This window comes from Littorina saxatilis, linkage group LG7 (assembly GCF_037325665.1).
Source record: "Littorina saxatilis isolate snail1 linkage group LG7, US_GU_Lsax_2.0, whole genome shotgun sequence".
Classification (NCBI taxonomy): Eukaryota; Metazoa; Mollusca; class Gastropoda; order Littorinimorpha; family Littorinidae; genus Littorina; species Littorina saxatilis.
In genome coordinates, this window is record NC_090251.1 from 14,509,082 (window position 1) to 14,524,902 (window position 15,821).

General features: G+C 44.2%; 1 protein-coding gene across 1 annotated transcript in view; it reads left to right on the top strand.

The window, feature by feature from the left end:
- Positions 1-5,405: 5,405 nt before the first annotated feature.
- LOC138970767 (major egg antigen-like) overlaps positions 5,406-15,821 on the top strand; it is a 78,325-nt gene continuing 67,909 nt past the window's right edge. The window contains exon 1 of the mRNA XM_070343276.1: positions 5,406-5,765. The gene's annotated coding sequence lies outside the window, so the exon portion shown is untranslated. The remainder of the gene's footprint in view (positions 5,766-15,821) is intronic.

A 15,821-nucleotide genomic window follows, 5' to 3' on the forward strand; every position in this document is an offset into this window, starting at 1 on the left:
GATTTTGTGTGCATTTAAAAGCCAAAGGGCTCGCTCTGTCCATCTCTCTTTCTCTCTCGCTCTGTCTCTCTCGCTCTGTCTCTCTCGCTCTGTCTCTCTCTTCTTACACATACACAGACTCCAACTAAAGAAAAAGAAAAGCAAACATACAAAATGCAAAGATCATGCTGTGAAAAAATCTGTAATCTGAGACTCGGTGTTTTCTACGACCCTTGGTATTGGAAAGCTGTTCACTGCAATTCACTCATAACACCCGGCAGAGAAACAATGAGAAGATGCTGCAGGTTTAAAATGGAACAGAACCAGACAAAACATTTCTCATAAGGAGTCGAGAGAAATTGGCGTTACACACATGGGAATCTTCAGATTATGACGCAAATCTGTCTTGCTGTGAGTGAGCTTCAGGGTGACAATTTCAGAGCAGTTTTCTGTTTCATGCCCAGAATTTCTGTATTTCGCATCTTGGGTGATCTTGGGACTTGTTCATGCGTCCCAGTTCGCATGTCTGATTATACATATACACTATCAAACCAGTGGTGAAAGGTCATTAAACAGATGTATACTCGTGCCAAAAAGTTGAGCAACAACTCCTATCTGTATTTCTCTCTCGAGCGCAGTATCAGTGGGGACAAAAATAAACCAGTTGCGTCGGTGTTGCAAAAAACAAACAAGTCGCGTAAGGCGAAATTACTACATTTAGTCAAGCTGTGGAACTCGCAGAATGAAACTGAACGCACTGCATTTTTTCACAATGAGTGTAGTCCGCCGCTTCTGCAAAACGGAGTGAAACTGACGAGTCTGTTTAGCGCGGTATTGTTTCACTGTGCTGCCATAGCACGCTTTTCTGTGCCTCACTTCGTTTTAACTTTCTGAGCGTGTTTTTAATCCAAACATGTATCTATGTTTTTGGAATCAGGAACCGACAAGGAATAAGATGAAATTGTTTTTTAAATCGATTTTAGAAATTTATAATTTTTATATTTTTAATTTTCAGAGCTTGTTTTTAATTCAAATAACATATTTTTTTGTTTTTGGAATCAGGAAATGATATAGAATAAGATGAACGTAAATTTGGATCGTTTTATATAAAAAAAAATATTTATTACAATTTTCAGATTTTTAATGACCAAAGTCATAATTAATTTTTAAGCCACCAAGCTGAAATGCAATACCGAAGTCCGGCCTTCGTCGAAGATTGCTTTACAAAAATGTCAATCAATTTGATTGAAAAATGAGGGTGTGACAGTGCCGCCTCAACTTTTACAAAAAGCCGGATATGACGTCATCAAAGACATTTATCCAAAAAATGAAAAAAAACCATCTGGGGATTTCATACCCAGGAACTCTCATTTAAAATTTCATAAAGATCGATCCAGTAGTTTACTCTGAATCGCTCTACACACACACGCGCACATACACCACGACCCTCGTCTCGATTCCCCCTCTATGTTTAATCAAAACTTGACTAAATGTAAAAAGTCTGGGGATATCATACCCAGGAACTCGCATGTAAAATTTCATAAAGATCGGTCCAGTAGTTTACTCTGAATCAATGAAGAAACAGCGAAGTTATTGATTGATGACTCGCTGTTGAAGAATGGCCGTGTATTCCCCTATATTGCTATTTTATATGTTACGTGGATTTCCATTGGTCAATTGGGCAAAACTGAGCTCAGTGCAAAAGTGATATCGACGACATTTCCGTCGATATCAGTTTTGATATCGACGACCTCTTTATTGCTTCCCCACTTCAAAAACAAAACCACCTAAATTTAAAAACATACAAATATATATGAAAATGTAATGATCCCAGAATTTAGTTGAGCAAGTGACTAAAGACTTTTTGAAAGAAAAGACATTTTGAAATACTGAAAAGTACAAGAAAAGAGTGAACAAAAAGAAATAAACAAAATTGAGACAAATACTTTTGTAATTTCTTTACAGTAAATACAAACTGTCCAGAGAATTAGCAATATATCTAACATTGACTGACTGTGTGATGATATCTTCTGCTATTGGTCTGTTTCGACAGTGATATCAAAATCTCGACCTCTGGTCTCGATTTTGATATCACTGTCTCAACAGACCATAGCAGAAGATATCATCAAACAGTCCGTCAATATTGGGTACTGTTGTTTCGCTGTGAGTTACATTGAGCGACGTCAGTTTGAAGCAGCGATACAGATGAGTAGAACTTTCAGTCAGTTCAGGCTACGTACCACATCATCAGCAGAGTGTTGAGACGAGAAGTTACCATCGTCTGAATCACCATCGTCGGAAAGTGGCACAAGCCGATCGAGCTATGAAAAGAATTATCTGGGAGAGAAAAAAACCCGTACTCTGTCGTCGCATTTCCTCTGCCTCTCCATCTCCATCCCCCTGCTTCTCTCTCTCTCTCTCTCTCTCTCTCTTCTCTCTCTCTCTTCTAAAAAAAAAAAAAAATAATAATAAAAAGACTCGATTTAACTGAAAGCCTCTCTCTCTCTCTCTCTCTCTCTCTCTCTCTCTCTCTCTCTATATATATATATATCAAGGAGTACTGTGATAGAGAGCTCCTTGATATATATGTGTGACGGTGCGACATATTGATATGCGGGATCATTATTCGTCGTAGCGCCAGACTTTTCAGTTCTGTAAAATGCGAAGAATGCACGGCGTCAGCTGGTGACAAAGGTGATGAGGACACTAAGCCGTGTGCGTGAGGTCACCGTCACAGCTGGATGCACGCGCCGCCGCTGTGCGCAGTAGTGTGACTGAGATAATTATGACGCTGCAACAATTTGTTCCTTACTTATGTTTTATATTACTCGCATTATTTATTTGTTTTGAATACACACACACACACACACACGCAAGAACCCCCCCACACACACACACACACACCAGGACGTCTCTCTATGATGGATCTTGTGCAACTACCGCAGTTCATCACAGCACTCGCAGAACTATACAGTAGCCTATAAACATACCCGCGTCCCCACTTTGGGCATGGGCTCCACTGGGGCTTAAAGCGGGCACAGTCAGCCTCCCGTAAACCATCACAGACACTGTCAGGCTTTTACACACAGTACAAACACCCTTTCATTTAAACAGTCACCGCTTGAAAACATCCTAGGTGCCCTCCGTAAAGAGCGAGCAATTTTCAAAGCGAATTTATTTTTGCGTGGCTTACCCCTGAGCCATCGTGAACCCGTGTGATCCAGTTTCCTTTTTTTCACAATTTAGTCGTCAGTTTGTGATTTCAATGCGACTCGCTGTAAGCTTATCTGCAATAGCACGTTATTGTGTACCTCTGAATCTAAAACGCAACAAACGGCTGCGAGTCACACGAAGTAGAGCGGTGGCCCGTTCAGAGGAACTGGCGCTATGCGGAACCGTCGTCTGTTACGAGAAAGACGTTTTGCGTGACACGTTTCCGGGCTTTTCTTTTTTCAAACTTTCATAACTTCGAATTGTACTGATCTTGTCTTGACGAAAAAAGAATTCTTTTATGATTTAAGAATTTTTGTGTAAGAAGCTGTCAATTTATCATTTAGATTTTAAAAGTTAGGTTCAGCACCAAAACGATGCGCCTGATTGTCCGTTCGGATAGTCCACGAAAATAAATTCTTTGAAAATGTCTCACTCTCGACAGAAAGCAGCCAGGATGTTTTCGTTCGGTGAGCGTTCAAATGGAAGTATGCTTGTAGGGAAGGGCTCCTAATATGGACCGGCTCCTAACATGGACCACCTCCTGTTCTGACAAACTAACGGTGCTAGAGCGCTCAAAACAATTTCATTGGCTGTATTCACCCTCTCTGGATAACTTTTACATGTCAAAACCGTTGCAGAAACACAAACCTCAAAACCGTTAGACCTTTTCTCTTTTTTTCACTTTTGGCAGGGTTCACTCTAAATTTGCCGCCGAAAACGAACTCGTTTCTGTCCACAGTCAAAGCTTTTATCACACAAAAATTGCTACATATGACAGCTAAGACCGTATTTGTTAAATTTGAGCAGAGTTGACCCCGAGTTTCTACTGCGAACAAAAAATTATTGCAAAATCTCAAAGTATGTGTGAGTCCCCTAATATGGACCACCTTCAACAAATCGAAGAAAATAAAAGCTAAATGCTATTTTTATTAATTCATTCAGAAGCTTGCTGGAAATAACCTATAACTAGCCTTCGAGATTTAAAAAAAATATCACAAATAGTCTTCTTTTCGTGGAAGTTGATAATTTCACTTATTTTCACCTCGTTTTTGATAAGCTTCTTTGGTTTCCTGGTGTGCTTCAAATAATGCTCTCATCAACCCGAAACAGATAAATCTAAAGCATATTTTGATTAGTCTGACTTGCAAACTAAGTTGTATCATGTTATTTTGAAGTATAGGGGGCTTTTTACAGTGATTCGAGAAGTCCGCTTCAGTGGTCCATATTAGGCGCCCAGGCTCCTAATATGGACCATTTGTGTTTTTTTCTGTATTTAATTTTTGCTGAATATCTATCAAAGCTATTTCACTCTAATTAGGCCTAACGGTTAACATAAGAGAGAAGGACTACCAAACACAAAATGAAACTTCTTCGCAAGAAAACAAGCTAGTTATCAGCGTGAAACAAAAAGTGGTCCATACTAGGAGCCCTTCCCCATGTAGAGGCTCGGGGAGCTCAGTGCCGATGGTTTACGGGAGGCTTACTGTGCCTTTAAGAAAAAAGACTACTAAGTACTGCACAAAATTGTTTTTGTGATAAGCATTGCCACTCCAACACCAATAAAATCAGGCGCTGATCCTGAAAACACTGAACAAGTTTACACTTAGAGCCTGTGTGTGTGTGTGTGTGTGTGTGTGTGTGTGTTGGACGATTGTTCAGATTCTGACATGGAATCAACCATAAGAACTTTCAGTGGTGCCTTTACATGCATTTTCCAGACAGCCTAGCCGCGCGTAATAAGGGCCATGCATAACTTAGTTCAGCGAAAATTACTGGTCATTTTAGTGGAATGAAGTTTTTACTCGGGAAGGGGGCGGGGCCGCCCACGTGGTCCGGGTTGTGTCACGGTGCTGCTGGAGATCCGGCAGACGAAGCCGTGGGGGAAAACAATGCCAAAGGCCTTGACTGATAAGTGATTTAAGATTTATTTTAAATCAAAAAGGTACGGATTGGTGGCAGGCTGTCGGCGCGTGCGACATTGCGGCCGACCAAGTCAGCATACCCATCGCATACATATATATGATGTAAAAATAATTATTAGTTACTGACGCGCAGTAGGCCTATGCATACATTTCACAGCTGATCATTTTAGCTACAGCGATCGAAGAAGAGAAATGGCATTAGATTACAAGTACAAGTACTGATTTGAAATAACTATTTTATCATAGACGGACCCGACCTCAAGTTCTGGGAGTAGCTTATAAGCTATATCGACTTCATTTCCGAGAGAAGCGTTTTTGACAAAGCGGCACCGGTCAAAACGAAACAGAACATTCTCGTCAGTTTAGCCTTGCTCCGTCTGTCTGTCCGGCTACTCCTTCTCCCAGTCAGTCTGCTCTTTCCAGTTTTTCCTCAATCAATGAGATTGTGCGTGTGTATTTCGCAGCAACAACCTTCAGCTTCGCCACTGTGCGGCATCATCGCACGACCGTACCACTACGAGGCTGCGTACGGGACGGTGACTTGGAAATTTTACCACGCTGCATCGTGCGATTCCGGTTCGTCGCATCTTTCTGTGTTTCTTTTTGGTTGGAATCTAGGACATTCTGAGCGAACGAAGCATCTGCTTGGAGGTAAGTACCTGTAGTTGCGTGCTTCTTCAGTTTTCAGTCGAATCTTTTGCTGGTTTCTTGAGACGAGAAGCGAAGAAACGCGTTTCAAAGGCCGGACGAACTGTGCCTGCAGGCATGTTTTGGCTATTGCGTGTTCAGTGTTCCTCATCAGATCATGGGCCATATCCCAAGCAGCTCATGACCAGTTGTTTTTCACAACGTGCATTGAAGTATCGGCTTTCCACAGAGAACGATTTGACCTCGAAGTTCAGGTTTTTATAAGATGATTCAGTCTTTTCAAGCATCAAACTTTACGTGTCAGTCTGTGAAAGTGGATTCAGGAGAAAATGTTATTTGCCAGTTTGAAGCGATCAGGTTGGAGCCGCTAATTAGATCTGTATAAGGCACAGGGTTATTATGAGGAGATTAAAGAACGGAGGCTTGGCATTAGTTCATGAAAATGCCGACACCCCGACAGTAGAGTTGCAAGGGCACCCGAGGTTGAGTCCGTCTGCTTCTAGAACCGGCAGACAATTCAGACACTCAGTCGGTGCCGCGATGTAAACTGGTGGTAACATTTTGAAGGCACACATTGTGACGCTGATCATCATCGTACACTGATTGTTCACTGTCTGCGGAGATCTGTTCAGTTGCTCTTTGTCTGATTTGTGAGCATTTAGATGTGCGTGTGTGCAGTGTGTGAACTATGATAATAGAGACCGGGGGGGGGGGGGGGGGAGAGGGGGTGATCAGTCATGTGGTGATTTTTGTAATGAATGCTACCGTGCAGTAATTCAACCATTTTCAGGCAGTGTGCCGTGTAGCGGTTAGATTTTGAGATAGTACAATGACACACATAAATATACTGTTCAAAAAAAGAAACGCATAGCTTGTAATATTTGGTTAATTTAGTTATATGGCTACAAGGATATCCACCAAACTGCAGAAAATGTTTATCTGGTCGTCGACCTTTCGTCCATTGCCACAAGTGAGCTCTGCACGTGACGCATGCGTTATCAGTGGCTACAATGTCAAAATTGCTCATTTGGCATGACCACTCGTCATGCTTCAGTGTAATCTCGTGAAACTCGGGGAATATTGAGCTCTCACCATGTCTTCCAAAACCCATAAAAGCGGATTGTTCGCCACAAAGAAATCAGACGACAATTCAGCGACGAAAGATGGCCCGATTGAGCAGAGAAGACCGCCAAATTGCATTGGGTCGTTTACAAGCAGGCCAAAGTCAAAGTGCAATCGCCAGGCACTTCCACGTGTCCCAGAGCACCATCAGTAGACTGTGGGTCAGGTTTCAAGCCACTGGCTCCGTTGCTGACTTGCCACGAGCGGGAAGACCAAGGGCGACAACTGCTGCTCACGACCGCTTCATACGGCTCCGCCACCTCCGGAATCGTTTCCTGTCGGCCTCATCTTCTGTCCAGGCTCTCCCCGGGCCACACCGATTATCGGACCAGACCGTGCGGAACCGCCTGCATGAAGCTGGTTTGAGAGCTCGCAGACCTCACAGAGGAGCTGTCCTCACCCGCCGCCATCGCCAGAACCGAGTGCAGTGGGGCAACCAGCACCTTCGCTGGACCGTCCGGAATCACTGGAGACACGTGTGGTTCAGCGACGAGTCCTACTTCCTGCTCCAGCGACATGATGGTCGGAGGAGGGTCTACCGGAGAGTAAACGAACGTTACGCGCCCAACTGTGTGGATGAGGCACCCGGTCATGGTGGTGGAGGCGTCATGGTGTGGGGGGCGATCAATACCGCTGGAAGGAGCACCCTGGTGCACGTCCAAGGGCGCATAACTGCCCAGCGATACGTGGAGTAAATTCTGCGCCCACACGCCCTTCCTCTTCTGGCTGACCAGGATGCCATATTCCAGCAGGACAACGCTCGCCCGCACACAGCACGACTCACCACCCAGTTCCTCACCGACCACCATGTCCAGGTGCTTCCCTGGCCATCCATGTCGCCAGACATGAGCCCGATAGAACACCTCTGGGATGAATTGGACAGACGTGTGCGCAGGCGAGAAGAAGCGCCGGCAAATCACCGCGATCTATTGCAGGCACTTCAGGAGGAGTGGGACACCATCCCACAGCAAGATATCCGGCATCTGATCCAGTCCATGCACAGAAGGTGCCGGGCAGTTGTTGCTGCTCAAGGCAGTCACACCCCCTACTGACTTGACAGCCTCGGCACCCAATCGTATTGATTGACTGATTGATTTGAAGATGCAAATGAACTGTGTGTGCATTCAACTGTGTCCATACCAAATTTCAAACAAATAATCTAAATATTGGATTTTCTGTTAATTTTTTCGAAAAATAAAACAAATTTGGCAAGTAGCAACTATGCGTTTCTTTTTTTGAACAGTATATGTCATGTTTTTTTTTCTTCTTCTGTACTAACAACAACGACAACAACAACACATCTGTTCCAAGTTGCTCTTTTGTCGGATTTGTTAGCATTTAGATGTGCGTAAGTGCAGTGTGTGTATTGTAGAGAGCTCCCCCCCTCCCCCCCCCCCCCCCCCCCCCCCCGTGGGTTTGGGGTGTGGTGGTGGTGGTGTTTATAGTTTTATAATGCTACCGTGCAGTAATGTCAACCCTTTTTAATACAAGCACTATAGTCTAGCTGACACCAAAGTGCCCCTCGTGAACTTGGTGAAGTGAAAAATGCATGGACATGTTGATTTAGATGATGGACTAGCTGAGTTTGGGATCAACAGCAGCTGATCAAGTTACAGTGCATTCTAAAGTGGATAACGATTCTTGAGAAAGCAAGGCTCCTGTTTGAGACTGTGATGGATCTTGGCCGTGGCCGCGTTGACTGACAGTTCGCCTGTTACCATGGTTACATTGTAAGGATACGTCTTCCCCACCCGGACCCCGCACGCCTTCTGTCTGTCTGTCTCTGTCTGCCTCTCTCTCTCTCGTTCTTGTGTTTCAAAAAAGTGTGATCAGACCCAGTGGCCGGCCCGGATAATGGGGTACCCCACCCCACCACACCACCCGGACACGAGTTTGTCGGTGGGATGTGGACCAGCCACGGTGTGAGGAGATGAGGGTGGAGTGGTGTTTGTGTGTGTGTGTGCCGCGTTCATGCGTGCGTGACCAACAACACCGTTACAGTAGTGTTATAGGTGTGGTTACGGTAACCCGACCTACCCTATTTTTAGGGCCCGACCCTATAACTTTTTATTACATTTGTCAAAAAAAAATAAAAAAAACGAGTGCAGAAAACGCAATGAAAGCGAAAGCGCTCGAGTCGCACACTTATTTCCATGTCAAGTAGGTTTAATTTGTACACATTAAAAAAAAAAAAGTAAAAAAAAAAAAAGTGATTGCCTACCTTCCTGCCCTATTTTTTTTGGCTATGTTACCGTAACCACACCTTTTTTTTTTTTTTGTGCCTAACTGTGACCTGGCCTTTCAGTTGTTATGAACGATGTTTTCACTGTGGCATATCGGGCAGCTGACAGCCGACAACACTAGTCTTATTGCACTACTGTGCATCTCATTAGTCCGCACTGCCTGTGCGCTTTGTAGACTGTGCGAGCAGGGTCAACGCTCTGCCAAGAGAAACCATCAGCTGAAACAGTCAAACATCGTTTATCGATCTGCCGTGAGCTATTTTTAGTTGAAAGTGCGTTTTAGGAGGAGGCCGTGCGTGAGGGCGATTATGCTGTTGGCAGTGGTGGCGGGGAGGGAAACTGAAACTGAAACTGAACTTTATTACCAAAGGATAGAGGTTTTAGGCAAAGCCTAATCTTACAACCTGTCCCTTATACAAACACTTAATACAGACGCACATAAAATAGATAGTAAAATTGACAAGGTTATTGTTACTTACAGACGTACATAATGTAAATAGTAATAAGAAAAGGGTTATGGTTTTGTATACACATTCAAAAATGGGAAAAACAATATAGTGTGGAAATTGCAGCATAGTTGCAATAATGCATTGCATATAAACATCCAAAACAACTAATAACAAAAGGGAGAAAACAAATGTGGGGAGGAATAGTCCCAATCATTCGCATATGTATATCATTATCAATTCTTGCCAAAAAGAACAAATCAAAATACAAACATAACTTAACTAAATGTAAAAAGCACTAAAATATCAGACATGAAAAGTGTTCTATTTACCCATTAAGCGGGAATGAAACTGGCACCTAAACGTTTTCACAGAAGAGGCATTTCGGAGGGGTAGGGGTATGGAATTCCATAGAGATGCTCCTGAGAAGGCTAAACTTGACTTATACAAGTCTAGACGAGGGATGAGGGGAATCAGGTTCTGGGACCCATATTTTTTTGTGGCATGTCTGAAATGTGATTTTAAATATCCAGGAACATTATTGTTAATTACTTTGTACATAAAGACAGCCTTGTTTAGCGTCAACTGATCTTTCAAGGGAAGGAAATTAAGGAGCTTTGATTTATCATCTGTTGGCTTATTTGACTCATGCAGAATTAGTTTTGCAGCACGGCGATGAAGAGAATTGAGTCGTTTGAGATGAACATCACTGCAGTTATCCCAAAGTGTTGAAGCAAAGTTGATATGGGGCATTATGTGAGCGTAATAAAACAACTTGAGTGCTTCCACATCGGCATAATGTCTTAATTTAGACAATAAGTACAAATTTTTAGATACTAATTTGCAAATTTTACTCAAGTGAGTTTGCCATTTCAATTCTTGATCAACGGTAACCCCTAATAATTTATGCTCTTTAACTTGTTGCACTTGAGTTGAATCAATTGACAGTTGAAGTTGTAAGGGTTTTAATTGGTGTTTTTGTCTAGTTGTAATCACCATACTTTTCGTCTTAACAGGGTGAATAACCATTGCATTAGTGGTGCACCAGTCTGTCATCTCATCTATACTTTTTTGAAGAGATTGGTTGACGGCTACCAAAGACTTCTGACTGGTGTGGATTGATGAATCCTCCGCAGGGAGGGCGGGGGGAGGCTGGGGGGGGGGGGGGTGCTAGATGGAGGTGATGATTTGTTGACTTGAGTAGGAAGATGGGGGGAGGGGGAGGTTGGGAGTGCGTGCTTGTGTGTTTGTCAGATTATGTGTGTGTGTGTGTGTGTGTGTGTGCTTTTTGGAGATGGACTGAGGGGTCTGTGTGTGTGTGTGCGCGCCTACCTGTCTGTCTGCCTGTGTACTATGCGCGTTCTGGCCCTATGCTGTTCTCAGTCTCTTCTCACGTTATAGCGTTTTAGGGTATTATATCAGGAAACCGGTACATCAATGCCAGTTGGCTGCTGAGTCAGCCAAGCTCTGGAATAATCGTCTGGAATGCTAGGAATGGCACGGTTTGTACAGCACCGGCTGTGTGGTTCGGGATGTAATAGTCATAATTATTGGCTCTAAACAGCAAACTCGGAATGTTTGCATTGGGCACACCGTGACGGCTGTGGGTCGGGACTGACTCAACAGATGGGTAGGAATAAAGACGCAATTTTGAACTGTTAGTGTTAGTGAATCACTGAATGTGATGTTTTTGTGTGTTTTTAAACCGCCTGACACTTCCTTGTTGTTATAAGGACATTCAAATCTTTGAGTCATTTGAGTCTTGAGTCTTTGAACAGATATACATGTACAGGAACTGGCATTCCATGGTCATGCATTAATTTTGTTATAATGGTAAGGACCGGTAGCTTTCTAACATGGTTAGGTTAAACACCAGCCTCCAACCTCCTCCTCCTCCTCCTCCTCCTCATCATGATCGTGATCATCATCATGATCATCATCATCATCATTTCCATCCCTTTCAGTCTCTCTCGTTCAGCACGGTCTCTCGCCGCCTCACCGTCCCCCACCCCCTCTTGATAGGTCAACTTGAAAGTGTTGCAGATATTGACGCCGATTCTGTTCAAAATGCGTACCCAGACCATTACAATATCAGCTATAAAATGTAAAAACAACTAGATGTTTAGTCTGAGGGACCGGTGAGACCTGAAGCCTTTAATTTGTTTAAAATGCGGCGAGACTAAACAGGCGCCGTGCATTTGTCCCTGTCATGTGGCTTTATTTTTCATCATCGGTGAGTTATAACTGGCTTACCTCATTCTGCCTCAAAGCAAAAGTCAGCTATTGCTGGCACCGCTTCTCTTTGAAGTCATTGGTAAACGCGAGGCTGTGTGATTAAAGCTGGAAAAGCAGAGATTATATTGAGATAGCACCTCATCGCCGAGATAGACAGACAAGACAGACATTAAACAAACATGCTTGTGCATTCGCGCAGTTACACAATCACTGACATAGAAACACAGAGATACAGGCATACAGAGAGTCAAGGAATCAGCCGAGAGACAGACAGACGGACAGACACACACACACACCAACCGACACACACACACACACACCAACCGACACACACACACACACACACACACACACCAACCGACACACACTGTGACACACACACACACACACTACCACCAACACCGACACACACACACTACCACCGACACCGGCACACACACACACCCCACACTGGCCCACATACACACTGTGACACGCGCAGACACTCACGCACAGTACACACACACACACACACACACACACACACACACACACACACACACACACACACACATTATATACACGCGCAGGTACACACATACACACACACTCACACGTCACACACACACACACAGACGCCTCCACCCTTCACACATCATCGTCGACTCCCCCACCGACGTAAAGTGCGGTCCTCAGTGAACGTTCTTCGTTCAGCAGCGGTAGATCACGACAGGTGTAGCAAGGTTGTTTCCCTTTGATTACGTGCCAAGTCGGCGTAGTGAAGGACTACAAGCAACTAAATTAGACCACATTGCGGAGGTCACGAGGTTAATGGAAGAGGAATTGGCGGAACTTTAAGTGTGAAACAGCACGGAAGATTTATCCGGTCGTCCTACCCTACATACACACATACGCACGCACACACGCACGCACACACGCACGCACGCACACACACACACATACACGCACGCACGCACGCACACACACACTCACACACACACACACACACACACACACACACACACACACATATATATAGATACGGTATTGAGTTACGCACCCCCCCACACTCACACACGCTCACACTGGCACAGCCGAGATTTAGAGGTAACCTGATTTCATTTTCAAAGGATCTTCTGAGTTCTTCCTTCAATTATTAATCACCCTAATCCTAATGTGGTCTTACTGAATGTTAAAACTGTATTTTGCATGCCTTGGGCTAACCGTGGACTAATCTCAACTAAGTTCACCTGGTCGAGCTCAATGGAACCAGACTACTAAGCTCAACTAAGTTCACCTTCACCTGGTCGAGCTCAATGGAACCAGACTTCTAAAAACTTGATGTAAGAATAAAAAGGCCAAAAAGGTACGCTTATGGAATGTTTAATTAATATAGACGAAACCAAGAACGCCGTTCTAATCGTTTTTGTAGTTGACGGACATAATAGTCATAATAAGATGATGAAAAGACTAAGAGCTGTTTTCAGCAAAGCTGTCTTTTTTCGATGGCGTCACTCTTCTTTTAATCGTACCTTTCTTCTTTAAAAAAAAAAAAAAAAATCTTGATTTTTAAAAGTTAGCAGTCGATCTGTTCTGGATTTCTAAGTATAAGGTCTTAGGTTTGACTGTACGTCATCAGAACGGGTTATAGCTTAGCTATTACCACTAGGAGTCGGATCAATTTTCTTCGGCAGAAAAACCCACCAGAGTCGGAAGTGCTATCTGTCTGCGTCCATAAATTCAGACCACAAGTCCGACATTTCTTCACATGTAATCTTTGATAGCGAGTAAAGGTTATCGGTTGGATTCGGAGGCTTCCTGGGGAAATCACAGACTCGAACCTGGGCCTGATAGTGGTATTCCAGCAGGTACTTTTCCTGTTGCCCAGAATAGCTGACGTGTCCCGAACTGACAGATAGGTCCCTCTGATGTTTGTAGGAGGCCCAGCAGTGGGGCGATTTTGTGGTATTGAGAGGAAGTAGGGAAGAAGAAGTAATGAGAGAGAGAGAGAGAGAGAGAGAGAGAGAGAGAGAGAGAGAGACTGACCCTTTGAGACTGAACTTTATTTTTACAAGGATAAAGATTTAAGGCTGGGCCTTTTCTTACAATCTGTCCTTGGGACAATAAGCATACAAACAAACAAACAAAACAGAGACAGACAGACAGACACTGAGACAGAGAGAGGGGCAGGCAGACACTGAGGCAGGTATATGCAGGCAGACTGACACGGGTAAGAAAACAGGAGCAGAGGGAAGAGGAAGTGCAGTGAAGTGTGTGTGTGTGTGTGTGTGTGTGTGTGTGTGTGTATGTATGTGTGTGTGTGTGTGAGTATGTATGTGTGTGTGTGTGTGTGTGTGTGTGTATGACAGACAGACAGACAAACAGACACGGATATGAAACAGGATGGAGACAGGAACAGGGGGAAGTTTGGTGTGTGTGTGCCGGTGTGTGTGTGTGTGTGTGTATGACAGACAGACAGACAAACAGACACGGATATGAAACAGGATGGAGACAGGAACAGGGGGAAGTTTGCTAAATCCACACCCAAAAAGAAAGAAGACAGGAATTGTGCTGACTGTGCGCGGGTTCCTAGCCCTGAAGCATACCGCTCATAGCTCTGCGTTAACACTAATTTATGTGCGCATCACCAGGTAATTAGAAGTCGATCGGTGTCACGAGATATCTTGAGGTGCATCGTGACGGACCGAACAGGTGCGCATCAGTATAGATAAAAGTACTTCCAATTTTAAAGACACTTTACTTCCTGAGTACACTTTTTTTTTCATTTTTTTTTTCATCATTACTTTATTGTCCCGTCGCTGGGAAATTCGGGTCGCTTCCTCCCAGTGGAAAGCTAGCAGCAACAGAGTCGCGCTACCCAGGTGTCTGCGTGTTTAGGTGTATTCAGCCACCTGCTGTACTTATGGCAGAATGACCCAGATCTTTTTTGTGCCATTGTGGTGACACGGGGGTGGGACATGGCTTCCGTCTCTGGGTCGGCACATAAAGTTGACCCGTGTCCGTCCCGGCCCGAATTCGAACTTGCGACCTTCCGATCACAAGTCCAGTGCTCTACCAACTGAGTTACCTGAGCTACCTGAGCAAATTTGTCAGTATAAATCATCGTAGATATGTATCCAAGCATTTATATATATGAGAACAGAGCGTCCTCTCAGTTTGGCTGTTTGGCTGTATAGCAAAGATGGAACATTAACAAGGGACTGCAGCTAGGTGAGAGGAACTAGAACAAGATAACTTCTTCTTCTTCTGCGTTCGTGGGCTGAAACTCCCACGTACACTCGTGGTTTTTGCACGAGTGGAATTTTACGTGTATGACCGTTTTTACCCCCGCCATTTAGGCAGCCATACGCCGTTTTTGGAGGAAGCATGCTGGGTATTTTCGTGTTTCTATAACCCACCGAACTCTGACATGGATTACAGGATCTTTTTCGTGCGTACTTGGTCTTGTGCTTGCGTGTACACACCGGAGGTTTTCGGACACCGAGGAGAGTCTGCACACAAAGTTGACTCTGAGAAATAAATCTCTCGCCGAACGTGGGGACGAACTCACGCTGACAGCGGCCAACTGGATGAACAAGATAACGATACAACTGTACTCAGTCACCAGAAATCAGCAACACGAACAAATCAACACGGACTTGTTTCGCTTTTCGACTTCGTCAGCAATAAACAAGAAACAACAACGAAGAAGAGTAGACACGTCACCTAATTGTGCTTTTAAAATACTTTCTTTTGCCGCAAAGTGAAGGCAGTCCTCCTGCGCGGTAGCATAATGGTATAACCCTGGAAGCGATCTGAGGGTCTTTTTCCTTTGGACGTATCCCAATAAAAGCCATGGACAGAGATGTGGTGGTCATTCTGATAATCATCGCTCCACGGCTGTCGCCAGTTGTCTCTTTGACCGGACGCGAAAGTCCTACGCGAATATATCAAAACAAGAATACAGAGTTATCTCCCATGTGTTGTTCGCGAGCAGTGTTCGCGAGACGAAAGTGATTGCAGATTGGGCGACT